This window comes from Bos javanicus, chromosome 25 (genome assembly GCF_032452875.1).
Source record: "Bos javanicus breed banteng chromosome 25, ARS-OSU_banteng_1.0, whole genome shotgun sequence".
NCBI lineage: Eukaryota > Metazoa > Chordata > Mammalia > Artiodactyla > Bovidae > Bos > Bos javanicus.
Genome location: NC_083892.1, coordinates 27,882,204 through 27,898,717, shown reverse-complemented (window position 1 = coordinate 27,898,717; position 16,514 = coordinate 27,882,204). Strand labels below are relative to the sequence as shown.

Here is a 16,514-nt window from a genome sequence, read left to right as displayed (position 1 = left end):
TCAGGAGTTAGCCATATAACCTCATCCCATATTTGATATACGTCAGGTAAAAAACCATTAGATCTAGACCTATTTACCTTATATGTAGCAAAATAGTCATTGAACTGAGACAATGTATAACCAAAATTAAAAGTCACATTATGTCCATAGTTAGAGTACAAAGTGTTGCACCAGTCCATTTTAGGGTTGGTAACTGTCATCAGATGAAGAAGAGGCATCGCATGTGATTGTTGTCGAAGGTATTCACAGACTTGGAGAAAGTCTTTTACTTGAAGTGGGGATGTCCACCACGGGAAGCCTTCCACTTGAAGAGGGGAGTGCTCCACAGACCCAGCAGTTAGACCAATTGTGGAATGCAGTATAGGAGTGAGCCCAGGACAGGAAGACATTGTCTTGAGGATCCAACGGCAGACTCAGGATTTTTGGAGTCAGCATGTCACGCGTATGTTCCTCGGTTCTTTGTCTCATCACAACAAAGATTTGGAGCAACGGACATTAAAGCCCTCGGCACATCACAGCTCTCGGGTCTTGGACAAACCGTGTTACAGCTCTTAGGCAAATCAGTGTTACAGCTTCATTTTATTTAGAAGATAGCAGGAGAATCCAAGACTCGAAGAGAAGAGAGTGGAGGAGTGCGTGGGGAGGGAGAGAGAGAGAGAGAAAGAGAGAGAGAGAAAGAGAGAAAGAGCGCGTGTGCATGCATGCGGGAGAGAGAGTCCGATAGAAAGCGCTTTGGCTCCTCCTTTTACATGTTTTTTCCTCCGCTTGGGCCTGCCCTATGCATATTGGGCTTAGCCAGGAGTGCTGTCTGTTCTGCCTGAAGTTTACACTCTGGTCCTCGGACCTTCCTTGTCTTTTAGCCACCGCCATTTTGGACTCTTTTTCCCTATTCTACCTACCTAACAAGCAGAAGTAGACTCACATAGATTATCAGGCCCATCCGCTGCCCTTTGCTTAACCCTAGAGCTCGGGTCAGAGCCACAAGCTCCGCTAACTGAGCACTGGTTCCCTGGGGGAGAGATTTTGCTTCCAAAACCTGTTCAGCAGTCACCACGGCGTAACCTGCTTTACGCTTTCCATCCCAAACATAAGAACTGCCATCTGTAAATATTTCCATGTCAGGATTGTCTAATGGGGTATCCTTTAGATCCTCCTGAGCTGCATAGTTTAAAGTTAGGAATTGAGAACAACCGTGATCAGGTGTTTCATTTTCCTTCTCAGGAAGGAAAGTGGCAGGATTTAAATTTCCACAAACTTTAAGCTTAGTTACTGGTCCTTCTAACAACAATGACTGATACTTAAGAAGCCTACTGTCTGTCATCCAAATATTAACCTTAGAATTTAATATTCCACTCACATCATGAGAAGTCAGTACAGTAAGGTTTCATCCATTAATTATTTTTAAAGCTTCAGGTGCTAATAAAGCCGCTGCCCCAATTACTCTTAGGCAGTGGGGCCACCCATGTGAAACTACATCTAATTCTCTGCTTAGATAAGCAATAGGTTGCTGGTGAGGCCCTCGGGGTTGTGTCAAAACTCCCAATGCCACACCTTTTCTTTCAGTGACAAACAAATTAAATTTGACCCTGTGGGCAAGCTCAGAGCTGGAGCTTGCAGGAGAGCAGTCTGAAGAATCTTAAAAGCCTTTTGAGTTTCTGGAGACCAAACCAGTTTGTCGGTTTGGGTCTGCTGAGTTTCAGCTATAAGTTTATATAAAGGCCGGGCAAGTTCCCCGTAACCCGGAATCCAAATGCAACAGTAACCTGTGATTCCCAAAAATCCTCTCAATTGTCTTAAAGTCATAGGTAGGGGGTGATTTAGTATAGGTTTAATTCTCTCAGGGCCTATGGCCCTAGTCCCTTCTGATATGATTAGGCCCAGATATCTAACCGATTGTTGACAAAGCTGAGCCTTTTCTCTTGATGCCTTGTAACCACAGTCTGCCAGAAAGTTTAAGAAATCTTCTGAGGCTCGCGAACAAGCTTCCTCTGTCTCAGCACAGAGCAAAATATCATCTACATATTGTAACACCACTGCTTCAGAGCTATTAAAGTTTTGTAGATCCCGTGACAAACTTTGTCCGAATAAGTGAGGACTGTCACGAAATCCCTGGGGCAAAACTGTCCAGGTTAACTGAGAAGCTGGCTGCGTAGGGTCTTCAAAGGTAAATAGAAATTGACTTTCTTCCGCCAAAGGCACTGAATAGAAAGCATCCTTAAAATCAATTGCTGAGAAATATTTGGCCCGTTCAGGAATTTCAGACAATAGAGTATAAGGATTAGGCACCACGGGGTGTAAAGGAACTACAGCCTCATTTATTATTCGTAAATCTTGAACTAGTCTTCATTTACCATTCGATTTCTTTATACCCAAAATAGGAGTGTTGCAAGGACTGTTACAGGGAATTAATAGTCCCTGCTCCTTTAAATTTTTGATGATGGGTTTTAACTCTTCCTTAACTTCAGGTTTCAGTGGATACTGCTTCTTATGTGGAAATATGTGTGGGTCTTTGAGCTTAACAACTACAGGAATAGCATTTTGTGCTCGACCCACAGATTTTCCATCAGCTCATACTCTAGGATTTACATTTTGTTCAACTAAAGGGAGAGAAAGGAAGGGCTCCATATTCATGGAAACAGAGGCATGGACCTTGCTCAGTATATCCCTTCCCAAAAAGGGTGAGGGAGATTCTGGCACGATCAGAAACTCGTGTGAAAACAGCACAGAATCCCAGTTGCAAGATAAAGAATAGCTGAAATAATACCTTTTGGCTCGTCCAGACAGTCCCATTACGGAAGCGGATCAGGAATAAAGTGGGCCAGGGGCTTCAGTAAGCACATAATAAGTTGCCCCAGTATCTAAAAGGAAATCGACGGATTGGCCCCCCACAATTATTAATACCCGGGGTTCCTCAGGTGTAATTAGGACAGGAGCTTGTGTGGGGACCCCCGGGCACCTTCAGTCCTGATTGTCTTGAGAGTCCGACCCCGGAGACCTACGCCTCTGGAGGTGGTCTCTCTTCCAGTGTGGTCCTTTGCAGACCGGACATGGAGTTGGGGGGGGGGGCGGCTTAGATGCCTGAGGGCAATCCCACTTGAGGTGCCCCTCCTTTCCACAGTAATAGCAAGCCCATCCCTTTTCACCTGCGTCCCTCTGGGCATTTTTCTCAGGCTGTTTAAGAACATTTTTCATAGCCATGGCGAAGGCTTCCGCCTTTTCCTTTGTCTTTTTTTGCCTTTCTTTCTTTTCCTCATATTCCCTACCATAATAGACTGTCTGAGCCAGTTGTAACAGAGTATCTAAAGACTGATTTGGTCCATTCGCCTGTTTTAATAGCTTACAGCAGATATCTGGAGCCGACTGAGTGAGAAATCTGTTCTTTAAGATCACTTTTCCCTCTTCACTTTCAGGATCAATCTCAGTGAATCTGCGAAGGCCTTCTCTCAGTCTATCTAGGAATTTACCAGGAGCTTCCTTCTCCTTCTGTTCTATGTCTGCCAATTTGCCATAGTTTAAAGGCTTAGAACGCGCCTGCCTAAGTCCTTCAAGAATACATCTAACAAAATGACTCTGATCCCATCTTCCTTTAGCTGTGTTGTAGTCCAAGTCTGGTTCTATAGTTGGGACCGCCTGATTCCCAGTGGGGAGGGCCGCTATCTCGTTCTCCCTCTTCCCTACTGATTCATTACCAAGCCATTCATCCCCATAAGCAACCGCTTTTCCCAAAACTCAAGTCTTTGACTCGGGAGTCAGCGTTTGTCCCAAGATATACATCACATCCTTCCAAGTGAGGTCATAAAGCAGAGTAACACCTTTAAAAGCTCTAATATATTTTTCTGGGTCCTCTAAATAGTCTCCCAGATCCTCCTTGACTCTTTGTATTTCTTGATATGAGAAAGGCTTATTAACTCTCACAGACTGATTATTTCTCCCTGTGGGTGTTTCATAAAGAGGCAACAGCTTGTGTGGCTGTTCCTCAGTCTCTTTGGCTGCTCTGTGCATATGATCCCAGGGATAGATTGGAGAAACCTGTTTTTCCTCTTCTCTTTGTCTCCTGTCCTCCATCTCATCTCTTACTTCGATGGTCTGAGTTTCTACTGAAACCAGAGTAGTCTGAGGTCGTACTGAGACAGGAGATGTAAAGGAGGGAGCTGAAGGTTTCAACGCCCAAATCTATACCCTTAGGACATAAGTCTGGCATATTTCGTAGAGAGAAAAAGGGCAACACATATGCTACTTCTACCCATTTCCCTTGTTCCTTACAGAACTGGTCTAATTGTAGAACAGTATTATACTTAAGAGACCCTCCAACCGGCCACCATTCACCATCCTCCAGTGGATACCGTGGCCATGCAGTATCACATAGGAAGACCAGGTGTGTCTTCGTTAAGCCCTGGGGATCAAATCTATCCCAGTTTTTCAGGATACAGTTCAAAGGAGTGAGGCTGGAATTGTTAGCTCCCATCTGTAAGAGAGAAAAAAAGCGACCAGCACCATTTTTCTACCAGAGGTGTCCCTCCCTGCTCTAGATGGGGGTGTAGACAGACGTTACACCGAAAGCTTTTCCATCCTGGTCGGACTTAGTCTGTCCCTTACCGACGCAGGTGCAGTCCGGGTCCCTCCTGGTTCTACCACCGAAATGGGGTGGGGATGTACCAGGGGTAGACTTGATAGCATCCCTACTTGACGTCCAGCTCTTCACCTTTAATCTTGCTTGCCTCTGATGTCACCCAGGGTGAATCAGAGTAACCTTCCAGAATGCCTCCCAAGCTAAGACTACTAGGGGAAACATTCGTCACCTGAGTGCCTGTGCATGACCCTGAGTATTTCCTGACCACAATAAGACTGACACGAACATAAAACTGAGATGTTCTTTCCAAGCATCACCACACCAGTATAGTAGCGTCCTCTGATCCATTAAGAGCCGGCATTACCAAAGGAAAAAAAACCCATCGCAGTCCCAATCTGAGTAACCTTTAACCTCAGAGATGTTCTGGGAGCTAGAGCTCCATCTAGCTTCCGAACTTTCGATTCCTAGCAAGGCTAGGCGCTTTCTTGACTACCAATTCAAGTTTGGGACCTAAGCCACAGTACACAATAACAGTATAGATCACAAGTCCCTTGAAAGTCTATGATCCGATAGATTAGGTTAGTACTTCTAATTCCCAAGGACTTATGAAATGGTCAGAGAGTGGAAAGTTTGACCGAGAAAGGAGAGTTCGGTCCACACGCTTTGCCCATTTCTGGTCGGTTCCCGAAGGAGACATTGGGTGCCTCTTGGCATTGACAGGTCGGTATAACCCCTGACAGGTTTCTGCCATAAGCCGTATGAGATCACCGTGGAACCGCAGAGCAGGGCTCCTTACTTGCTTCACGCAGGGCATGCCATTCATTCACACAAGCACACGGTAGAGTTAGTAAAGTACAGCAGAAAACGTGTTCGCTAAGAGAACAAATAACTAAAGCTCCAAGCATCCTTACCTTGTCCTGAAGGATCCTGGATGAGCCCCCAAGATGAAAGGTTGTCGTTCAATCACGCGAATACACCGGGATTCTTGGCCCTGGAGAAGAATTCAATCCTGGGCCAGAGACAAGGCTTGATCGCTCAGAGCTTTTGTGTAATAAAGTTTTATTAAAGTATAAAGGAGATAGAGAAAGCTTCTGACATAGGCATCAGAAGGGGGCAGAAAGAGTACCCGCTTGCTAGTGTTAACGATGAGGTTATATAATCCAAAGAATGTCTGGAGGTTGTAAAGACCTCATCAGACCTACTCCCATTATTTACATTTTAAGATAACACTGTCCTCAGGCAAGATACATTCTTGTAAAGACCAGGTCTACTCCCATAATTAACATTTTAAGATAACAGAAGGTTGAATCCAAAGACTGTCCTTAGGCAGGATACATTATTGTTATATAATCCTAAGGAATGTGGAGAAAGAAAAAAGTTTGTCCTTTCTTCCTCCTTGAGAATTCCAGACCCCTCTCTCCTTGGGGACCCCTAGACTCCCTATCAACCTGCCTAGGAAATGACTCTCTCATATGCAATATTGCTCTTTACAGCGTCAGACCCTGCTTCTATCACCAGTCACATCCACAACTGGGTGTTGTTTTTGCTTTGGCTCTGTATCTTCATTCTTTCTGGAGTTATTTCTCCACTGATCTCCAGTAGCATACTGGGCACCTACTGACCTGGGGAGTTCATCTTTCAGTGTCCTATTTTTTTGCCTTTTCATACTGTCCATGGGGTTCCCAAGGCAAGAATACTGAAGTGGTTTGCCATTCCCTCCTCCAGTGGACCACATTTTGTCAGAACTCTCCACCATGACCCATCTGTCTTGGGTGGCCCCACACAGCATGGCTTCGTTTCATTGAGTTAGACAAGGCTTTGGTCTATGTGGTTAGATTGGTTAGTTTTCTGTGATTGTGGTTTCTATCTGTCCGCCCTCTGATGCCCTCTCTCAGTGCCTACCCTCTTACTGGGGTTTCTCTTACCTTTGACGTATCCCTTTCATAGCCTGTCAGAAAATCTGCTAAATACCTGACCTGTGTCCACTGGAGGAGGGAATGGCAAACCACTTCAGTATTCTTGCCTTGGGAACCCCATGGATAGTATGAAAAGGCAAAAAAATAGGACACTGAAAGATGAACTCCCCAGGTTCATTCATTGGCACAAATAAGATTAAGGACAGAAGAACCCCCACCAGCTTGGATAACAGCTACTGGGGCTCTGCAGATAGTGTCTTTGGGACATACAGAGGAGTAGACTCCCCAGAGTTCCTCAATTGCACCTACTGCCCCTTGCCTGTTCACTGGAGGTTTGAGGAAAGAAGAAATGAGAGATTGTAAAGGAATTCAGATTTTGTTAGGCATATGTGCCTCCAGCCACAGGAGCGAGACCTACCTTAACTGGAGGTCTTCTGGAATCTGAGACTGAGCTACATGAACTTTCTGCTGAGTTTGTTATTAGCTGTCCCAGTTTCCAGCACATTGGGCTTGTCAATTCCCCCACACTGGGTTTTCTTCGTGTTCAGCTCCCACCGTAGGAGCTTTCGCCGAGTTAGGCTCCTGCTGTGCTTGGCCTCCTCCTTGCGGGGGCTGTGCCGAGGTTGTTTCAGCCAGGTTAAATCTGAGCCACGGCATGAAAGATGTCAGGGGAGTGTGTAATTTCCTCGGTTCTGTCTCATCACAACAAAAATTTGAAGTGACGGATATGTTAAAGCCCTCGGACAGAATGTGTCTCAGCCCTCAGACAGACCGTGTTACAGCTCTCAGCTCTCGGACAGATCAGTGTTACAGCTCCATGTTACACCTCAGTTTTATTTAGAAAATGAAAGGAAAATACATCCTCGAGGCATGAGGGCATGCCGACGCAAAAGACATGGGGGGGGAGAGAGAGAGAGAGAGAGAGAGAGCACCTGCGTGTGCATGAGCACGGGAGAGACTGGACCCTGGCCCTTTGGTTCCTCTTTTTATGTTTTTTTTTCCTCCCCTTGGGCCTGCCCTATGTAAATCGGGCCAGCCTGGAGTTCTGTTTGTTCTACCTGAGGTCCTCACTCTGGTCCTCGGACCTTCCTTTGCCCAATTTTTGCAGGCTTTTCCCTTCCTTGTCTTCTAGCCACTGCCCTCCTGAACTCCTTTTTCCTATTATAACTACCTAACATGAAAGTTCTGCCCAGAGTTGAAATTTATTCTATCTTCTTTTACTAAAAACTCTTCTTGGGGATGAGATACTGACACATGCAATAGCATGGAGTATCTCAAAAACATGATACTGAACAAAAGAAACGAGGCACAAAAAAGCACATTGTCATTCTATTTATGTGGAACTCTAGAAAAGCCAGATCTACTCTATGGTGACACAGCATTGATCAATGTTTGCCTGAGGCCAGGGATGGAGGCAAGGTAGACTGGGCAGAGCGGTGGAAAAGTTCTTTTTTCTTTGGTCGCGCCACATGGCTGGCTGGATCTTAAGTTTCCAGACCAGGGATCAAAACTGTGCCCCCTGCAGTGGAAAAGCCAGGGATGTCCAAAAGTTCTGTGTTTTGATGGTGCTGGCAGGTATTCAGGTACACACATTTGTCAAGCCTTATCAAACTGTACACTTAGAACAAGTGTGTACTTCATCATTTGTAAACTATACCTCAAGAGAATTTGTTTTAGACAATTGGGGGAAAAGTCTTTGAAACTATTTCTACAAGGTGAGGAAGGGTCTTTTCAGACACTCAGACTTGTCTTTAGATCTTGTAAAAATAATCTTTAACTTCTAAAATATTTGTTATTTTAATTGGTTGTTATATTTGATAATTCTTGTCCTGGTACTGACACTAAAATAGTAATTGCTATTTCTAGGGACATCCCTGTATTCCTAAAATACACACACACTCTAAGGACGAAAACTGGCAGTTCCTTCTTCTCTATATATGTATGAATGTGTAATGAAACCCATGACTCTGCAATTCCTTGTTTGAACATGAGTTTGAATGTCTTTGAGAGGTAGTATAGCAGAGTGACGAAGAGCATAAACCTCTTACCAGATTCAGATTCTACCTCTGTTCCTTACTTAACTTTTCTGTGCCTCAGTCACTCTAATTCTAACATGAGAATAATTACAGTTGTTGGAGAAGTGAATGAGTTAATTCATGTAAAACACCCAGGTAAGTACCTGGCATGATAGTCAGGCTAGTTATGCTGGAGTAACTAACAACAATCTCAGTTGTTTGAAATAGTAATAAGCATTTTTTTTGCTTTTTTATATATTTATGCAATTAGAAATTGCCAGGTTATGGTGCACATTTCTCAAATAAAATTAGATTATAATCATTAGCATGATTCTAAATATGCTAATTTATAGGTAAAGTAATGCCAAAGTTAAATTTGAGACATATCATGAGAAGAAACTGGAAAAAAGTTTGAATTTATAAAAACACAAAATTACTCCTTAATTTTGCTGCAGGTTTTTGTCTGATCTTGGAGAGTCACTACTTCCATTTGTCTTTGTGTTCCCATCTATAAAACTGTGGTCATTATACTTGACACTGCCTTTCTTAAGAGGGTGTTATGAGGATGAATACAGTAATACGCTGTGGTAGGAACAATAAAGGTTTATATCTCACTCATGCCACACATCCATCAGAGGTTGGAAGAGAGGCATTTATCATCCTAAGTCACTCAGGAATTTAGGCTGATGGAAGTTCCATTTGGACACATGCTTCCAAGATCACAAGGCAGGAATAAGGGATGTGGCAGGTCAGGCACTGGCTCTTAAATTTTCTGTTATCTAAATCTCCTTGGGGGGAATTCCCTGGCAGCCTAATGGTTCAGACTCCATGCTTCCACTGCAGGGGGCATGGGTTCGCTCCTTGGTCTGGAAACTCAGATCCTACATGCCACAGCAAAAAAAAAAAAAAAAAATCAATCAATCAATCAATAAAGCTCATTTGGCAAAAAGAGTCATATGGTCACACCTAACTTCCAAGGGGCATGGATCAAGTGTCTAGAAAAGGGCAACACCAGAAAAATGTTTGGTGAAAAACACTAAAGATTACCAGGTTAACTATTACAATTCAACTTTAAAGTAAGTATAGGAGAACTCAATGAGGAGGTAACATTTAAGCCAAGACCTGGATCACTGAGAAGAAACTATGAGAACATTGCATGCAAAGTCCATAAAGCAGGAATGGGCTTGCAGCATTTGAGGAACAGGAAGATGACTCATGTTCAGAAAATGGTGAATAAGAGTGAGAGGTGGCAGGGCTGGGACACACAGGTTCTTCAGGGCCATGGTAAGGAGTCTGAATTTTACTCCAAGGTGTACTGGGAAGTCACTGGAGGATTTTAACCAGGTAACAAGGTGTAATTTTTATAAAGACCCTTCATTCTGCTTGCTCCGAGGGATGAGCAAGCATGGAGGAAGGGAAATCAGTTAAGAAGCAACAGTCCAAGTGAGAGATGCCTGTGGTCTGGACTAGCAAAGCAACAATAGAGGTGGAAAGGAGCAAACAAGGTCAAGATCAGTTTTGGAAGTAGAGCTGATGGTTGGGTTGTGGAGGGTGAAGGGAAGGAAGGAATCGAGAATGACTCCTAGGTTTCTGGCCTGAGAAGCTGAGTGGCTCTTGGGATGTAGATTTCTTCTGGAGTAGAAGCTGGTGGTAGTAAGTTTTCTGAATCAAGAGTTTTTATTTGTCCATATTAATAATGAGGTGCTTTTGATGTTTCAGGGTTCATACCACGTGGTTATGGTTGTTGTTCAGTTGCCAAGTCATGTCTCATTGTTTTTAGATCCCATGAACTACAGCCCGCCAGGCTTCTGTCCGTGAGATTTGCCAGGCAAGAGTACTGGAGGGGGTTGCCATTCCCTTCTTCAGGGGATCTTTGTGACCCAGGGATTGAACCCGAGTCTCCTGCATTGGCAGGCGGGTTCCTTACCACTGAACCACCAGGGAAGCTGATCATGGAGGTAGTACTTCAGTATATGAATTTGGAGATCTGTGGAGTGCAAAACACTAGAGATATGAACTTGGGGACTGTATAAGTGTTCTACTGCTGCATAACAAGAAACCCACAAATCTAGCAGCTTACAACAACAAACATTTATTTTCTCATGGTTTCTGTTGGTTAGGAAATTGGGGGTGGCTTAGTTTGGTAATAATGGTTTGGGGTCTCATAAAGTTGTGGTCAAGATGTCAGCTGGAATGGAAGTCAACTGAAAGCTTAATGAGGGCTGGAGAATGGGCTGCCACACAGCTGTTGGCAGGAGGCTTCCATTTCTCACCCTGTGCCACTTCTATAGGCTTCTTGAGAACATGGCAGCTAGCTTCCCCTGAAGCATGCGATCCAAGAAACACCAATAGGCAGAAATTACACAATGACCTTGTCCTGGAAGCAACATACCATCAATTCTGCCATTGTTCATCTCACATAGACCAACCCTCATATGATATGAGAAGAGATTATAAAGAGATACAAGTTTCAAAAGATTCTCTTGGCATATACTGTACTAAGTCATGGAAATGGATGAGTTAATTTGGTGTGGTGAGGATATAGAACAGAGAACCCTGAGACACTCCCAACATCTGAAGATGGGACAAAAGAGAGGGAGCCAGAAGACAAGGCAGAGAAATGGCCAGTGAGGTTGGAGGAAAATGAAGAGGATGTAGCTTCATGGAAGCGAAGGCACTTCTCCTTGAACACCCAAGCCAAAGGTTACCCAGAGTAAGATTGCAAGGGAATTTGGATCTAAGAACGCAGAATTGATGATGATGACAAGTACTGGGTTGGCCAAAAGCTTCATTCAAGCTTTTTGGAAAGATGTTACAGAAATGTTTTGGCCAGCCTAAATAGTTTCCATGGAGTGTTAATCCTGTTTGGAGTACAGTGGGAGTAAACGGGATGGAAGAATCTGGTGACCCAGAACATAGAAAATTCTGATAAACTGTACTGTGGAGGGGAACTTGGGATGAGAGACTATGCTTCATGACGGATGATTCTGGGATGTGTTGGAATACTTCACAATAGTGATTTAATGGACTTCCCTGGTTGTCAGGCAGTAAAGAGTCTGTCTGCAATGAAGATTCCCTGGAGAAGGAAATGGCAACGCACTCAAGTAGTCTTGCCTGGGAAATTCCATGACAGAGGAGCCTGGTGGGCTACAGCCCATGGGGTTTTAAGAGTTGGACACGACTAAGTGACAAATATTGGACACTGCATTTAGTGGTTCAATACTAGGGCAAATAGTGTCCATGCCAGAGGAGGGTTCACTGTGAGAACAAGTCCTTTCCTGATGGGAGTTTTGTCACTGTTTCTTCAGGCCATTCCGCTTTATTGACAGCAATTTAACACACTATTTTGTTTGGAAGTACCAGACTTTCCAGAACAAGATGCACCAGCAATGCTAAGGTGTGAGCTGATACACTGGGGTGTGAGTTCACAAAATAGATACAACCTCTGTTTAAGGTACTGGCACAGGTTGGTACCCTACAGACACAAGCATTGGAATAAATTCTATTACATATACCTTATGGAAAAGAAAACAGGGTGTGTGTATACATATGTATGTATAAAGTGAAGTGAAAGTTGCTCAGTCGTGTTCGACTCTTTGCGACCCCGTGGACTGTGCAGTCCATGGAATTCTCCAGGGTAAAATACTGCAGTGGGTAGCCTTTCCCTTCACCAGGGGATCTTCCCAACCCAAGGTTTGAACCCAGGTCTCCTGCATGGCAGGCGGATTCTTTACCAGCTGAGCCACAAGGGAAGCCCATGTATAATGATGAGAGCATATTCTCAATTACTGAGGTTATTCTGTGTAAGGAATGATCCTGCATTATCACAAGGTATTAAAAAGCATGAACTATCTGCTTGCAATTGTACTTATCTGTAACTTCTGGCCTCGTTTCTCCTCCACAACCCATATACACCCAGTGACAGTGTACCAAGCGGTCATCTCTGGCCCTGCACCTGGGCATCAGGGTAGTGGGTAAGCAGGCTGGCACACTGAGTAGCAGGCACACCCCTGGAAGCCTCCTGACATTGGACCGACTAGCAACAACTTTGCAGGGGCCATGGAGGTACACTGGAGGGGGATACAGTGCTGACCAGCGCCCTGCATACCCTGTCTTGGAAGGTGGCTCCACTCCGCAGTTACAGGGGGCAGGGGATGAAGTGCTGCTTCTGATTTACTATCTAGGAGGGTGGGATGGGGGGCGGACTGGGGTGCTGTCAGGCCTTCCACTTGGCCTTTGTCAATACTCCAAGGCAGTTCCAACACCCCTCATTTAGTTCACCATCATTGTGATCAAGATTGGAGGAACCTTCCCAGCAATGTCATAGGATTGAGTCCAGATCTCCTTTCCAGAACATTATGCCCTGATCCCAGACCAGTAGCCTCACCCTCTCTCAATAAACCCTCCCTATCTAGCTTTACCTCCACACTTTGGTCTCACAGACTTAACTCTGCTCTTTCACACGCTCACCCTTTCTGTCAGGACACATGCGGTGGCTCCTGCAACGCTCCACGATTGAGCTCTTTGCTCACAGCGGTGCTTGTACTTCCCTGCGCATCCTGTGCCGAGACCTGACCCAGTTATTGGTCTGGGGCCAGAGGGGAGGAGGCTTGCGATCTAGAGGAGGACGTCCTGTGAGGCAGCCTCCTCAGGTGAGATCCTTTTTCTTAAACCAAGTTGTTTATGTATTTGTCTGCTCTGGGTCTTAGTTGCAGCATGCGGGATCTAGTTCCCTGACCAGGGATGGAACTCTGTTCTCCCACACTGGGAGCGTGGAGTCTTGGCCACTGGACCAGCAGGGAAGTCCCCTCAGGTGAGATCATCATCTGTGGTTTCTGTCAAGAGGGGGCTACTCTCCAGGCAGGTAGGGCTTCTTTAACTGGTTAGAGGATTCAGGTAAAGCTGGGGTTCAAGAGGTTCAGGTTCAACCACCCAAAGGTCCACATCTCATGTCTCAGCTCTCAGTCCTTCCCTATGAGCCTCATAGGACTCACATCATAAGCTCTGGCGGCTTATGGTTCAATGCAGGCCCAGTTTTCAGTACAGTCTTCCTACAACTGCAGGAGATGAAGGTCTCTGTCAACAGTGCCAAGTAGGCCTTGAGGCTTCACTGGGCCCTGGATTGCTACTTGGCTGGAGATAGCCTGTCATTCTTTTTCTTGAAGTGTCTCTGGGAACTTAGTAAACCCAGCCAGCTTAAAATTACAGTCCTTAAAATTAACCTTACTCACATTTCATTCCAGTTCTATGGCCTGGCCTATTATTTCCCCTTCCACCTGTAGCTTATCTCAATTCATAACAGGTAATCTTAGTGATTCCAGTGTTAGGGCACCTCAGGAGCTACGCCCTCCACTCACTGGAGTGACAGCAGGGCCCTTGTTGCTGAATGACTGCAAAGGTTGTCTAGTTCCAGAATCCTGTTCCAAGGGCTGACTTCCCAGAGCCACTTCCAGTTGGGTTTTCTTGAAAGCAGAGCTGAAGACAAAGGCCTATTGTTACTATTATTATTTTGGCCACCCTATGAAGCATGTAGAATCTCAGTTCTTCAACTAGGGATGGAACCCACACCCTGTGTAGTGGAAGGGCTGAGTCTTCCCCACTGGACCAGCAGAGAAGCCCCAGGACAAAGGCCGATTCCATGCAGGCACTGATTTGGAAAATGTGCCCTGAAGTATGGTAGCAGGAAGAGGAAAACAGAGAAGAACGAAAAGGTAATATCAAAGTGCATAAACAAGGTCACACCTTGATCGTACATAATGTCTCCCAGATTTCCATCCTATTGCAGGAAAGGCTGAAACACTTATGCAATGGTTCCTATCTCTCTTTGAATGGTGATGTCTCTAGATTATTAACAATGATTTCACTTCTACTTCTCAGCTTTACTAAAGAGGCAGAATTGAGCTATTCAGAGCCAGTAGGTGGTGAGCCTGTTTTCAGGGGTTTCAGTTCAGTTCAGTCGCTCAGTTGTGTCCGACTCTTTGTGACCCCATGGACCACAGCTTCCAGGCCTTCCTGTCCATCACCAACTGCTGGAGATTACCAAAACTCATGTCCATTGGGTTGGTGATGCCATCCAACCATCTCATCCTCTGTCATCCCCTTCTCCTCCTGCCTTCAATCTTTCCCAGCATCAGGGTCTTTTCAAATGAGTCCACATCAGGTGGCCAAAGTATTGGAGTTTCAGCTTCAACATCAGTCCTTCCAATGAACACTCAGGACGGATCTCCTTTAAGATGGACTGGTTAGATCTCCTTGGAGTCCAAGGGACTATCAAGAGTCTTCTCCAACACCACAGTTCAAAAACATCAATTCTTCGGCGCTCAGCTTTCTTTATAGTCCAACTCTCACATCCATACCCGATTACTGGAAGAACCATAGCCTTGACTAGACAGACCTTTGTTGGCAAAGTAATGTCTCTATTTTTTCATATGCTGTCTAGGTTCATCAATACATTCCTTCCAAGGAGTAAGCGTCTTTTAATTTTCATGGCTGCAGTCGCCATCTGCATCTCCAAGTCAGTTCTGATTTGGAGCCCAGAGAAATAAAGTCAGCCACTGTTTAGACTGTTTCCCCATCTGTTCACCATGAAGTGATGGGACTGGATGCCATGATATTAGTTTTCTGAACGTTAAGCTTTAAGCCAACTTTTTCACTCTCCTCTTTTACTTTCATTAAGAGGCTCTTTAGTTCTTCTTAGCTTCCTGCCATAAGGGTGGTGTCATCTGCATATCTGAGGTTACTGCTATTTCTCATGGCAGTCTTGATTCCAGCTCGTGCTTCATCCAGCCCAGCATTTCTCATGATGTACTCTGCATATAAGTTAAATAAGCAGGGTGACAACATGCAGCCTTGATGTACTCCTTTTCCTATTTGGAACCAGTCTGTTGTTCCATGTCCAGTTCTAACTGTTGCTTCCTGACCTGCATACAGGTTTCTCAAGAGGCAGGTCAGATGGTCTGATAGTCCCATCTCTTTCAGAGTTTTCCAGTTTGTTGTGATCCACACAGTCAAAGGCTTTGGCATAGTCAATAAAGCAGAAATAAGATGTTTTTCTGGAATCTCTTGCTTTTTCGATGATCCAGCGGATGTTGGCAATTCGATCTCTGGTCCTCTATGCCTTTTCTAAAACCTGGTTGAACATGTGGAAGTTCACAGTTCATGTATTTCTGAGGCATTGCTTGGAAAATTTTGAGCATTACTTTACTGGTGTGTGAGATGAGTGCAATTGTGCGGTAGTTTGAGCATTCTTTGGCATTGCCTTTCTTTGGGACTGGAATGAAAACTGACCTTTTCCAGTCCTGAGCCCACTGCTCAGTTTCTGAAAATTGCTGGCATACTGAGTGCAGCGCTTTCACAGCATCATCTTTTAGGATGTGAAATAGCTCAACTGGAATTTCATCACCTCCACTAGCTTTGTTCGTAGTGATGCTTCCTAAGGCCCACTTGACTTCATGTTCCAGGATGTCGGCTCTAGGTGAGTGATCACATGGATTGGTCACTGGTAATTGCGTTTTCAGGGAACTCAGCTTGGACTGAAATCAGAGGTTACCAAAGAGGGTGGGACATGGGCCACCAGAGGCATCTGCTATACCATGTGATCAACTGCTCACATGAGGACCTTAGAAGGGCTCTAGCTAGTGAGGTGCCCAACAGCGTAAGCTTTGAGCTTCAGGCTTTAATCTGCCTTTGTGGAGGAACTCACATTTGTCCTGGAGGGAATGGCTGAGGCAGTGAGCTCTCCACACAGGGTGTATCCTCCTTCCCTGGTTCCCCACTACTTGGAGTTCCAGCGTCTCTCTCAGGCACATCCTGCCTGCTCCTCTGGCTCTCCAGTATTCTATGCGTGAACTGAAAGGCAACTGGGGAGCACCAGTCTTGCCGTGGGCTTCACTGGGATCTTGCTGAGATTTAAGGCTGGTTCTCTTGTCAGTTGTCTTGTTAGATAAACTAGAGTGAGGGAGAAAACCTGGAGTTAGCAATTTGTAGACAGGAAGCAATGCCGGGGAGGGGAGG

At 45.0% G+C, this 16,514-nt stretch overlaps 1 long non-coding RNA gene across 4 annotated transcripts in view; it reads right to left on the bottom strand.

Annotated features, from left to right (window-relative positions):
* Nucleotides 1–560: 560 nt before the first annotated feature.
* Nucleotides 561–16,514, bottom strand: part of LOC133238559 (uncharacterized) — a 30,300-nt gene continuing 14,346 nt past the window's right edge. For 3 of the 4 annotated variants that reach the window (XR_009733557.1, XR_009733558.1, XR_009733556.1), the window contains one exon: nt 10,569–16,448. This is a non-coding gene — a long non-coding RNA (uncharacterized LOC133238559). Of the gene's footprint in view, nt 4,466–5,481; nt 16,449–16,514 lie in introns of those variants that run through there. The other variant, XR_009733559.1, reaches the window with a different exon arrangement.